Below are 12,282 nucleotides of genomic sequence, written 5' to 3' on the forward strand. Positions count from 1 at the left end.
TGTTTTTGTGTCTTGCACTATGTGGTGCCAAATAATATCTCAGATGGTATTTCAGATAAATCCGGCATTCATAAGAGAAACAAGGACGATTCTGAAAGATGGATACAGAGAAATACTAAAACCTGGTTTTTTCAATTATTTTTTTAATGGTTTTTTCATATTGTTTTATGTTTGTTTTTGCAAAATCACTTATTTTCCATCAATTTTCTTAGAATTGGGCTCTTATCTTCAAAATTCTAGAAGCTCGTATATTTGTGTATTCCTTCACTGCAAGTTCTTTTGTGATTTCACATTATTTTTCGGGCTCTGTAGACCTACTAATTTTGGGTCCCGGACCTGTAGCCCTTTTTGTAAATTCAGCCCTGCTTGTAAGGGTAAATAATTCGAATTTGGAGCACATCTGAAAACCGAACAGCCTATATTATATTGTAGACCTTGTAGGAATAATCGTTAATAAATAACCTAACATATTCTCACGAATCAATTCTTACAACTTTAAAAACTATATACCTACATGCCAGTGGCGAAGGGTGGAGGTAGGCTGTTAAGATCTGCCATAAACAGTGCACATTAAACTTTTTCAGACATACATATTTGTTTTCATTGAAATAAGACTACAATTTAAAGATAGTGTTGGTTAGTTTTTTTAAATTCAATTGAACCCTGAGAAACCAAGCCATAATAGATAATAGTCAAAAAATACATGTCTATCTATAAAATATCTAAAAGTACGCAATTAAATCATACATAACTTTGAATATTTTATAAATAGAATAATATTTTTTATTTATTATAGTTTGGTTTAGGCAAGGCTTAATGAATTAAAAAAATTAACCAAAAATATGTGTAATATATATTTTTAATCCAACAAAAACAAATAACTACGAATGAAAAAGTGTGTACAATTTTGTCGTATTGCCCAAATTAGACCAAAACTATTATGGTTTCGTTTAGGCATGGTTTAATTGATTTTTAAAAACCAACTAACACCATCTGTAAATTGTAGTCTTAGTTCAATAAAAACAAATACATATGACTAAAAAAGTTTAGTATGCACTATTTATAGCGAATCTTAACAGCCTACCTCCACCCTTCGCCACTGCTACATGCAATATTATCTTAATAACACGAAACGGAACGCAATTTTCAAAGAATCCACGAGCCGGAACGGTATCTTTAAGAATTTCACGAACAGGAACGGCGCTCCGGTGCGTTCCGGTCTATTTCGAGCCCTGGCTTGGTTGTATATTTAATGATGCCAATGTATAATTATTAGGATACCAGTGTTGAAAAGACACTAACGTTAATTTGTTGTCAAATGTTATTTTTATTTTTTTGACACTACAATGGGCTACAATCACAGTGGTGTAGTTAATCATAGAATTAGTGAGACAATCATAAACACGAGGTTTGGGGAAAGAAAATCACATTGTGACCTCACCAGGAGTTAAATCCAGAAAGGCCAGCGCCAGTGTTACCAACCGTACTATAATTATAGTATTTGTACTATAATTTTGGTCCGCGTACTATGTACGATATAAAACAGGTATATTACGCCCAAAATACTATAATTTGGAATATCAGAAAAAAATGTGTAAAAAGACACTTTTATTGACATAATGGTGCATGTATATATTGAAAAAGCTGAGATATAAACCCGGGACGTCGACTTATCAGCGCAAATCGCTACCGGCTTTTCCAATTTATGCATTATTTTTACAAATACATACAGTATGTTACAGTTCATACATATAGTTTTATTATGCAGAGAAAATTAACCCGATTTTCCTTGTTAATGTCACGAAAATTATAATAATAAAATTACTTAATATAGTTTTTTAAATTAATAAAAAGCAATTTTTTGTAGTACTTCTTAATCAATTTGCGTTTTATTAAATTAAACAACAATACAATGCAGTTCCACCATGAATTGACAGTTAACAAAATAAAAGAAATTACTTAATGGTAATTAACATAATAAAATTAATACATACCTTCAATATGGTAAAACTGTGCAGTGGGTCTATTCTATACATATCGAACACTAAATTGATAAATAGTATCAAACTTAGGGTAGGTTTGTATCAAAATATTAGCACTTATTGTAACAATTACACGAAGTTGGATTTTATTGTTGCAATTTTAACAGCACCTATCTTGCTGCTGTTAAAATATTGCACTTATTGCAACAATAAAAACCAGCTTCGTGTAATTGTTACAATAAGTGCTAATATTTTGATACAAACCTACCCTAAGTTTGATAATATTTATCACTTTATCACTTTAGCGGTCGATAAGCATAGAATAGACCCACAGAAACGAGTAAATAATACATTTGAAATTTATGCCAAGCCACTACAATATTATATTCGAAACCATAATAATATTAGAAACTCTTTAATTTGTAGCTACTTCAAACTAAATATTATTATCTACGACTTTACTAGCAAACGTCTTATAGTCAACTGCAGCCAACACATCAACTGGACCACACTTATATGCGGTCGCTCTTAGTTCAGTGCTGCCATGTCTACTGAAATTTCAGTAGATCTACTGATATTTGTGTTTTTCCATAATTATAAGTAAACTGATGATTATTTTAATAATAAACATGAAATGATTTTCGCACGCCCTTTTTTGATGTGTGACAACAAAGAAAACATTGTAACTCTACCCAAGAACGCAATTTTACCCACTAACATAATCATTGTTTATGAAAAAAGAATATTATCAGTTATTGTTATTCTTATTAGTCTTAAATCATATCTAATATACTACATTTTCCAAAATCTACTGAAATATTAGTCAAAATCTACTGATGTTTTAAATTTTGACTTGGCAACACTGTTGGCGCTTGCTCCTTAATACCTTTCAAACGCTGTCCACTGCTCGCTGTCGACGAATGAAAGGTCAAAGGGGATCGGACAAGGCCTGAACAAAAACGATGCACTGGTTTACAGATGTGGGAGATGGGGGTATAGGACGATTTGGCACTGGGACAACTGGACGCCACGGAATTCGAAAATAAATAGACGTTAGGTACTTAAATATTTAAAATATTTAATATTATTATTTATACTTATTTAAATGATTATATTATGATTTAATAGTTGGTGAGAGTATAAATATGCAGAAGTAAATAATGATTTAATCGTGCATAATATGTTTAATTAAGTACCAACGAAAAAGGAGTTTTTTTTATTTTATATAGGTACCTAAAGCCTTAGGCATGGTAATTCTCGATCCGCAATAAAGAATACATTATGTTAAGAGTAAAATGAATTAAAACTACTAAGTAGTAGATATAAACTGATTGAAATACCTCGTCTACGTTCTGTATACTTTAGCGCACGAAATGTAAAATTATACGAACCGGAGCGCTCGATAATTTTAAGATAATATTAACATAAAACTTATAAAAATAAGTGTGTTAATTTCTTTGTTATGTGGCCTATCTAGCTCAGATGGTCACATTTATTTTTCCACAAGGCGGAGCGAAAATTTTGGGGAGTTTATGAAACGGAACGGTGCTCCGGTCCATTCCGAGCCCTGGTATACGTGTCTACGACAGTGTGGCGTCCAATTGTCTTGAATCCAGTCGTCCCATTCCCGGGAGATGGTTTGCTAAAGTGTAGACGCCAAATCGTAGTTTGTTGCTTAACTTAGCGTCGATAACCGTGTTGCTAAAATCGTTATTTTTGTGTTAAACATAAAGTCAGTGGTAAATATTTTTAGTTAATAATTAAATAATTAGGTAGAAAAGATGGTTCTATGTGTTGACTGTATTAAAACGCGGTAGCCGTACTGATAAGCAAGAAGATTGTATTAAGATTCATGGTTAGTTGATACATGTTCGTGATAATTTATTTGTATATTATTATGTATTTTAATATTAAGTAACCTGGTGAATCTTTAAAATAACCTAAATTGTGGATATCTTTACCTAATGGTTGCATTTTGACCGCTTAAAAATACTATATAACGTAAAAAATAGAAAATTATATTTTAATTCTGAGCGTCTAGTGCGAGCACTAGCGAAATGGTCTATGGTCTCAAACAGTTTGTGTTGCTAGATTTCAAAATTAGCCAATTCCATAATAGATGAATTAGAGAAAAACAGCTTTTTGTTTTCTCAAATACACAGTTACAAGGGTGAAAGTTTATATTATTTTAAGTATTGAATATTTAAAATGAATAAAATTCATATTTTGATAATGCAGAAATGTTAGAAATCAGTAGCTCTTCAGCAATTCACAAAAAAGTGAAAAATACCTAAAGTGGACTTTTTGATTTGTGGTGATTTTGAAATGTTGCGATACATTTGTACACGAATGCGTTAGCTCGCCCACAAACCAAACGCACGGCACGCAGCTTCATTAAGCAATGCAATGGGTGGCGTCTAGATGTATCTATAGTCTCTAAGGGTTTGGATAAGTTTTGATACAATTGAGTTTTCATTACACACAAGTGGATTTCGGCGCTTGTTCCCTATTACCTTTCAAACGCTGTCAACCGCAGGCTGTCCATGAATGTTGCTTGGTTATGTTTCGACATCTCCACAATCATTACCTCTTCAAAACATTGTTTATATGCAAATATGAACCGATAGCAAGTGTTTACTTAAGTCAAATTGACATCTTACGCCAAACTAAAAATTACGAAATTTCCATAAACTAAACTTTATGTCGGTGTCATAAAGACGAAACGCCGCTTACGCCGAACTGTCCTTAATCAATCGGCATTAATGTCAGTCACACAGGCGTAAAAAGGTGTTCGCCTATATGAAACTAAAATTCCATATTGATTTGTAGATACGCCGAGTAATGTCTGGCAAACCGCTATACGTACGAGTTTAATCTTTGTACATATAATAGAACTGCGTTCTAGCAAGACAATGCAATATTTAACTCAAAACAGCCATTTTGTAATTTCGCCCTTATGATCCTAGAACCCCGATTTAATGTCAACGACACACATACTCTTGCGCAGCCCTTATGAATGAGAGCTTGGCGCATGGAACTCAGAAATAGTAAAAGTTCTATGGCTTTGCGTAATAAGGAAATTTGTTTAGAGTCAATAAATCGGCGAACTATATTTCTGTAGACGATAAGAATGCCAAAACTATATCCGTCTTCTTTTCAGTGACGAAGGGTGGACGTAGGTTGTGCATATCGGGGGTATACATAGTGCATAGTAAATTTTGTCAGTCAAACATAACATAAGTTTTCATTGAACTCTAAATTGCAATGTTTACTAAGTTTAACTAAGATTTTAAAATTCAATTAAATCCTACTGATCTAAGCGATATAATACTAAAAAAATATTCGACTATTAGCTGCTGTCTTTCTAATGATTTTTAATTACCACCTTTAAAATGCACGTTAATTACATCGATCGGCCGCCTGGTCATTACGCGCCAGGTGCGTCTTCAGCGTCCAAAGTATTAATAGGATGTATTCTTAATTCAACGAAAATAAATAAATACGACTGTAAACGAGTGCACCATTTTCGTCGGGTCGCGCATAGCACACCTGAACTATAATGGTTTGGAGAAGGCAGGGCTTAATTGAGTTTTAAAAACTAACAGCATTATCTGCCTGTATTCTTAGTTCAATGAAAACAAATAATTATGACTGACAAAAAGTATAGTGCGCACTATTTATTTCCATCTCAACAGCCTACCTCCACTCCTCGCCACTGCCATTATACACAGAGATCCATAATTTAAGCTATTAGTAAAAAAAACTTCATCACTTGATATTAAAATATATAAGTAATAATATACTTACAAATAAACTTTCACACACATATTATGTGTAAACTTACCTACATATGAAACGTAATATCTGCTTCTTACTTAGTCCCCTTTTTCTGATTCTATTTTTGTGACCGAATTGCATAAGCGACACAAATTCTTAAATTGAGTCATATTTTTAAAAAGTATCAACACCACCACTTATGTACCTATGTGATAGTTTAATACCTATTAAATGTGTTTTAAAATAAACAGTTCGGTTGTTTTTACAACGTTTTTCTTAGCTTGTATTCTTATTTGTCCGGTGATGCTTTGTCCGGTACAAATCTTGCAATCGATTTTTAACTAATTTCCCGACTAGCTAGACATTTGAAACTTTAAGAATATATCAGAACACGATGCCAATGCATTCTTTTAATACTTTTAGCCCTTTAAGTAGAATTGAATTCATTTTCAGTTAATTCTGTTTTGTATGAAAAGTTATTTCGACACCAATATCGGTTTCTAGGGGTCTGGGGTCCTAGCAACTAAATTATTAATATATACGTGCCTTACTATTGAAATCATTATGTCATATTGTCAAGTACTTACAATTTTTTTTAAATCGTTTAAGCTAGTCAAGTCAAGTTGATATGGTTCAACAGATTTTAAAAACGTTGTAAGTATATAAAAAGTTCTTTTTTATCTTGTAATTATTTTTATATAGGTAATATTTTATCTTAACAAATCCAGTATTCTCAAAATATAAATTCATTTTAAATCAAAAATGATGCTTTTGGTAAGTAAGTAGGTACCTAGGTACATACCTAATTAATTTTGCTATTGTCAAAATATATTTTCCTTTCAAGGCTGTCCATGAATGAAAGGTAAAAGAGGATAAGTTTTGATAAAATTGAGTTTTCATATTTCGACGCTTGTTCCCTATTACTTTTCAAACGCTGTCAACCGCAGGCTATCCATGAATGAAAGGTAAAAGAGAATAAGTTTTGATGAAATTGAGTTTTCATATTTCGACGCTTGTTCCCTATTACCTTTCAAACGCTGTCAACCGCAGGCTGTCCATGAATGAAAGGTAAAAGAGGATAAGTTTTGATAAAATTGAGTTTTCAAATTTCGACGCTTGTTCCCTATTACCTTTCAAACGCTGTCAACCGCAGGCTGTCCATGAATGAAAGGTAAAAGAGGATAAGTTTTGATAAAATTGAGTTTTCATATTTCGACGCTTGTTCCCTATTACCTTTCAAACGCTGTCAACCACAGGCTGTCCATGAATGAAAGGTAAAAGAGGATAAGTTTTGATAAAATTGAGTTAGCATTCCACACAAGTTTTGATGAAATTGAGTTTTCATATTTCGACGCTTGTTCCCTATTACCTTTCAAACGCTGTCAACCGCAGGCTGTCAATGAATGAAAGGTAAAAGAGGATAAGTTATGATGAAATTGAGTTTTCATATTTCGACGCTTGTTCCCTATTACCTTTCAAACGCTGTCAACCGCAAGCTGTCCATGAATGAAAGGTAAAAGAGGATAAGTTTTGATAAAATTGAGTATTCATATTTTCACGCTTGTTCCCTATTACCTTTCAAACGCTGTCAACCGCAGGCTGTCCATGAATGAAAGGTAAAAGAGGATAAGTTTTGATAAAATTGAGTTTTCATATTTCGACGCTTGTTCCCTATTACCTTTCAAACGCTGTCAACCGCAGGCTGTCTATGAATGAAAGGTAAAAGAGGATAAGTTATGATGAAATTGAGTTTTCATATTTCGACGCTTGTTCCCTTTTACCTTTCAAACGCTGTCAACCGTAGGCTGTCCATGAATGAAAGGTAAAAGAGGATAAGTTTTGATAAAATTAAGTTTTCATATTTCGACGCTTGTTCCCTATTACCTTTCAAACGCTGTCAACCGCAAGCTGTCCATGAATGAAAGGTAAAAGAGGATAAGTTTTGATAAAATTGAGTATTCATATTTTCACGCTTGTTCCCTATTACCTTTCAAACGCTGTCAACCGCAGGCTGTCCATGAATGAAAGGTAAAAGAGGATAAGTTTTGATAAAATTGAGTTTTCATATTTCGACGCTTGTTCCCTATTACCTTTCAAACGCTGTCAACCACAGGCTGTCCATGAATGAAAGGTAAAAGAGGATAAGTTTTGATAAAATTGAGTTAGCATTCCACACAAGTTTTGATGAAATTGAGTTTTCATATTTCGACGCTTGTTCCCTATTACCTTTCAAACGCTGTCAACCGCAGGCTGTCTATGAATGAAAGGTAAAAGAGGATAAGTTATGATGAAATTGAGTTTTCATATTTCGACGCTTGTTCCCTTTTACCTTTCAAACGCTGTCAACCGTAGGCTGTCCATGAATGAAAGGTAAAAGAGGATAAGTTTTGATAAAATTGAGTTTTCATATTTCGACGCTTGTTCCCTATTACCTTTCAAACGCTGTCAACCGCAAGCTGTCCATGAATGAAAGGTAAAAGAGGATAAGTTTTGATAAAATTGAGTATTCATATTTTCACGCTTGTTCCCTATTACCTTTCAAACGCTGTCAACCGCAGGCTGTCCATGAATGAAAGGTAAAAGAGGATAAGTTTTGATAAAATTGAGTTTTCATATTTCGACGCTTGTTCCCTATTACCTTTAAAACGCTGTCAACCGCAAGCTGTCCATGAATGAAAGGTAAAAGAGGATAAGTTTTGATGAAATTGAGTTTTCATATTTTGACGCTTGTTCCCTATTACCTTTCAAACGCTGTTAACCGCAGGCTGTCCATTAATGAAAGGTAACAGAGGATAAGTTTTAATAAAATTGAGTTTTCATATTTCGACGCTTGTTCCCTATTACCTTTCAAACGCTGTCAACCGCAATCTGTCCATGAATGAAAGGTAAAAGAGGATAAGTTTTGATAAAATTGAGTTTTCATATTTCGACGCTTGTTCCCTATTACCTTTCAAACGCTGTCAACCGCAGGCTGTCCATGAATGAAAGGTAAAAGAGGATAAGTTTTGATAAAATTGAGTTAGCATTCCACACAAGTATATTTTGCATATCTAAAATTTTTTTAATACTGTAATAAATATACATAAATAATTACTTACTTCGCAGGCTTGTACGTTGGTTCTGTTTCGACATCTCCACAATCATCACCTCTTCAAAACATTGTTTATATGCAAATATGAACCAATAGCAAGTGTTTACTTAAGTCAAATTGACATCTTAGGCCAAACTAAAAATTACGAAATTTCCATAAACTAAACTTTATGTCGGTGTCATAAAGACGAAACGCCGCTCACGCCGAACTGTCCTTAATCAATCGGCATTAATGTCAGTCACACAGGCGTAAAAAGGTGTTCGCCTATATGAAACTAAAATTCTATATTGATTTGTAGATACGCCGAGTAATGTCTGGCAAACCGCTATACGTACGAGTTTCATCTTTGTACATATAATAGAACTGCGTTCTAGCAAGACAATGCAATATTTAACTCAAAACAGCCATTTTGTAATTTCGCCCTTATGATCCTAGAACCCCGATTTAATGTCAACGACACACATACTCTTGCGCAGCCCTTATGAATGAGAGCTTGGCGCATGGAACTCAGAAATAGTAAAAGTTCTATGGCTTGGCGTAATAAGGAAATTTGTTTAGAGTCAATAAATCGGCGAACTATATTTCTGTAGACGATAAGAATGCCAAAACTATATCCGTCTTCTTTTCAGTGACGAAGGGTGGACGTAGGTTGTGCATATTGTCATGTTACGTTTCACGTGACATGCCTACTTTTCAAACGCAGATATTAAATAACAAAATTTGGCACAACCTTGTTAAAAAGTGTGTGTCAACCCTTGTTTCCAAGACAATGACGGTTAAAAATAGGCCAATCGGGTTCATTCCCGCTTTTTTGAAAGCGTCTTGTTTACAAATAACTTATTTCCGCCCACAAGATCTTCACTCCAAGTTTAGATTCAGTGCCGAACGGATGTCACCGGTTAACAGTTAGATACAGTTTCAACGCCATTTGTAGTTACTTCCTTTCGGACAGGAGGAAGGATTCGCAGTTCATAATTCCAGCCAAGATGAAGTTCCAGCCATCACAATTTAAACATAAAGTTAAGTAATAATTACCATCTTCCAACAAATAATGCTCTATGTCCATACCAAGTAAACGCTTCTCAAAGTTGTATTAAAAATCTGTATTTGTTTAAGTATGTTTTTAAATTTCAATGGTTTGTGTAATTAAATAACACTTTTCACGATTAGCTGTGTTCTTATTTTTATACTGTTATATTTAATTTGTAATTACACATCTTTCAAGGCGCCCAAAAATTATAATTTAATATTTCAACGAGTTTACAAATGACATTTTATTTGAGGTAGATAAGTGATTTATAAGGCATTCTTTACACAGGGTAAAGTTGGCAGAAAGCCGAATCTTATAAGCTGTGAGATTAAATATTTCATGTTTTATTGATTGAATTAGTTGGCACTCTTATGTTTAATAATTGTGCATTACAATTATTAAACTTCTTTTACTATTATCATTCAGACTATTTACATTTATACACTTCCCCATTTTTCTAATTTGACAATTGGCGCGACAACGCGAATGGCACCTTTTAGTATGAAATTTACTACATACGTGTTTCTGTTATAATAATTTTGTGTAAGGAGAGTTTTTTTTCATTTCATAAAATGTCACTGTAAATTTGTTTCGACTTTTAAACTTTGAGATGTGTTACTTGGTACAATACTTGAATTAATTATTACCTATTATATTGTATTATATTTTATATTATATTCCATGCTATATTTCATTTATGTTGACAATCTGCTTATTATTGTATATTACCTATTGCATGAATTTTATGTGATTCGTATTTCTTTTACGTTTTTTGACATTCAATGCATACCTACCTACTTTATAAAAACTTATTATAAAGTTTGTTTTGCTACATACTTTTCATTAAAACATGAAAAGTATGAAGTAAATCGATTTAAATGTTAGCTGGTTGTTAAATTGATTCAAATTTATCAAATTAGATAAGAATTAGTTAATTTTCAACTATTTTAGTATTATTAAATATGATATAATTACTAAATTTATGGTAATGTTCATAGCTGCCATTAAAATTTTTAAGCTATTTCCGTTAATAAAGAGGTAGCCATTTTCTGAACTAAAATTACTATGATTAGTAATATTATAATTATAAAAGCATACGCCATTTTGGTTATGAATCCAGTTCAGTTTGTGCCTTCTTACAAAACACTACAATTTGCATAGTCAATTTTGTTGTTTTATTCAAGAAATTTCACGGTGAGTACTATAATAAAATAAATCTATATTATATTTCATAATATTCAATAATATTATAGACTATAGTTCTTTCTGTTCATTCTTATTAATACCTAAGCATTCTTTCTCACGCGATAAAAAACGCCAAGACTTGAATGTAATAAATTTTTTGTTGACGACTTCGTTAATATTTACGCATTTTGTCGTATGAAACACTTTGCGCGCAAAACAATAGAATCGTTGTGTTACCTAGTGTTTCAAAACTTATTTTGTTTTGTTGTTTTCAATACCCGTGTCGAAATAATGCATTGACTTCAAATCACGCATTATATGCGTATATTTCTTGTAAACAAAATTATATTATGCAAACGACTACTCGATTTGTCTTCCAAGTGTTTTTGTTTGGAAAAAGATATAAATGAAGAAAAACCATTAAATCTTATCTTTGTGTTTTGGGGAAATGATCAAACAGATATAATTTCATCGTAATCCGGTTAAATAAAGTCATATTTTTTTCAATTTCAAATCAGTCGATATATAAAAAATTCATTATTAATTTTGTTAAAATATTTTCAGAAAAGAGAAATTAACTCCGCCATTTGCAAAACCTAAAATTTGTTAAAAATGCCGTTATTTTAATGGAAAATTACCAATTTACAATGTTGCCAAATTTGTTCCATAGTACCTATATACCTACATAAATTATAAAACATTTTAGAAAGAGAAATCATAAATTTTGTTGTCTCCTTCTAAATTATCCTATGATAATTAAATTCGAAATTAGAATCTTGCAATTTGTACGTACTTATTCTCTGTATGCTATGTGGTTAGTGAGCTAGTATATAATAAATAGTAAATAGTAAACCCGGCCGAATCCGACAAGTACATAGAATGTCTTGTTGCTATCCCAAACACACAAATAAGTGAGTGTTTGAGAAATAATATTTTTTTATTTTTGTGGATTGATTTCTTTTCATATCATAAATGTTTGGTTATTTTTTTTAAGATATGGGAATGATTTATAATCTTGTTTCAAGATAATGGAGTATTTATATGTTTTTTAAAGCAAGAATGTCTATCTAAACAAATTCAAATTATTTAAAGTTAACTTCTTAATAATTTTTTTTTTTGTAAATTTATATTGTTTTAGTGTTTTTGAAATTAATGATTTAAAACTCGTTATTTTTTACAAATCACTGAAAAACGCTATGCCAAATACTGTTTTCAGA

This window comes from Rhyacophila brunnea, unplaced genomic scaffold, assembly GCF_057557595.1.
Source record: "Rhyacophila brunnea isolate RB1 unplaced genomic scaffold, BYU_Rbru_1.0 scaffold_16, whole genome shotgun sequence".
Lineage (NCBI taxonomy): Eukaryota > Metazoa > Arthropoda > Insecta > Trichoptera > Rhyacophilidae > Rhyacophila > Rhyacophila brunnea.